Source organism: Austrofundulus limnaeus, unplaced genomic scaffold, assembly GCF_001266775.1.
Source record: "Austrofundulus limnaeus strain Quisiro unplaced genomic scaffold, Austrofundulus_limnaeus-1.0 Scaffold1, whole genome shotgun sequence".
NCBI classification, from domain to species: Eukaryota; Metazoa; Chordata; class Actinopteri; order Cyprinodontiformes; family Rivulidae; genus Austrofundulus; species Austrofundulus limnaeus.
The window spans coordinates 9939937-9941562 of record NW_013952403.1 but is presented as its reverse complement, the minus strand read 5'-3'; the positions used below and the strand labels follow the sequence as shown (position 1 = coordinate 9941562).

The 1626-nt window shown below is 37.9% G+C and overlaps 1 protein-coding gene across 1 annotated transcript in view; it reads right to left on the bottom strand.

Annotated features, from left to right (window-relative positions):
* Positions 1–1626, bottom strand: part of kif3a (kinesin family member 3A) — a gene marked incomplete in the record, with an annotated part of 18023 nt that overhangs the window by 5053 nt on the left and 11344 nt on the right.

The following is a 1626-nucleotide window of genomic DNA, read 5'->3' as shown; positions in this document are numbered from 1 at the left end:
CATTAGCACCTCTAGTAATATATTTACTGAGAAAAATGGTGACGTGTTCAATACTTATTTTACCCGCTGTATCTGCTATGCTGTGGTCACTCTCCATGTAGCATCAATTATGCTAATGCTAGCTGCCTGTCGAGTTCTCTCGTCCTGGCCACACCTCCGCTCTCTAACCCCGCCTTCCCCACCCACTTTGATGCATTTTTCAAATTTCGCCTTGGGGCAGAGTTATCTTTTCACCGGGTGGGGGTGGGGGTGTAAGATACATTTTAACAAGGCTTTAATAAGCTAAACAATAGAGGTACATGAGAAAATGTCTTCATAACGAACGAAAATAAATAATTAAATTGTGTCCGTGCCGGTCTCAAACCCTGGTCTCCCACTCTCTGGTCCAACATTCTACCCATTGCGCTATTGGAGGCCTGTTGTGAAATAAGCTGCACATTGCACACTAACAACCGTTGCCGGCTTTTTATACTAAGGAGGTGGAGTCTCACCCGGGGGTTGCTAGGTAAGGGGGCCGAACGCAGGTTCCGGTGGGTTGTCATACGGCTTGTGACGTCACAAAATGATGGAGGTATAAAACTTGTTAATATACATTAAAAATAAATTTACTTACAGTAAATGTGCCCTTGGGTGCATTTTTTTGGTCCTTGGACTGTTTTTTAAGAAGTACATACCAAAAGTTGAGTAAAAAAAACCTTTAAAAAGTGAATTTTGCATAATAGGTCGCCTTTAAAAAACCCAAAGCTAATGTTGGTTAACTTGAAGCTGCAGAAGATTGTGGTCAACTTGCAGTGTTTGAGCACATTCTATCTAATAAAACAACGTTGCAACATGTTCATGAACTCCAAACATTTACTTTAGTATTACAGAATGCACCAAGGCTAACAGGAAATATGCAACATTTCAGCAGAAGCATATTTAACCAAGTTCTGTTATTAATCAGTGATTGAAAGATAACGTAACCTCACTTTTACCATTTTGGCTATCAAGAGAAGCCCATAGTTAGTCATCTAGTTCCTTCAAGTAAAATGTATGATCAGCTTTTTAGAAAGGTAAAAGTCAAAGTCTGCAACCATAAAAAAAGGTTTTCATAATCCTGCAAAATATGTCACTGTAATAAATACATAATGTAATTACATTGGACACATTTAGATTTCACACAAATAAACCTCAAATATTTCAGATGTGCAGGTCCAAAGACTGCTTGCAACTGAATAACAAGAGTTTTATATTTTTGTGATCGTGTTTGTTGATTACTGATTTAAAAAAGTATCTAAAAGCATGACTTCCTATCTTGTTAGATCCTGTAACCTTCTATTGCCTTGCTGATTGGTGGTGCATCTGATGGTCTTCTCAGTATAACAGCTAAACTACAGCGGGTAAAATAAGTATTGAACACGTCACCATTTTTCTCAGTAAATATATTATTAGAGGTTCTAATGACATGAAATTTTCACCAGATGTCGGTAACAACCCAAGTGATCCATACATACAAAGAAATCAAACCATAAATGTCCAGAAATGAAGTTATTTGTAATAATGTGGAATGAGAAACTAAAGCTGCTGGAATGGCCCAGCCAATCACCTGACCTGAATCCAACAGAAAATCTATGGAAAGAACTAAAG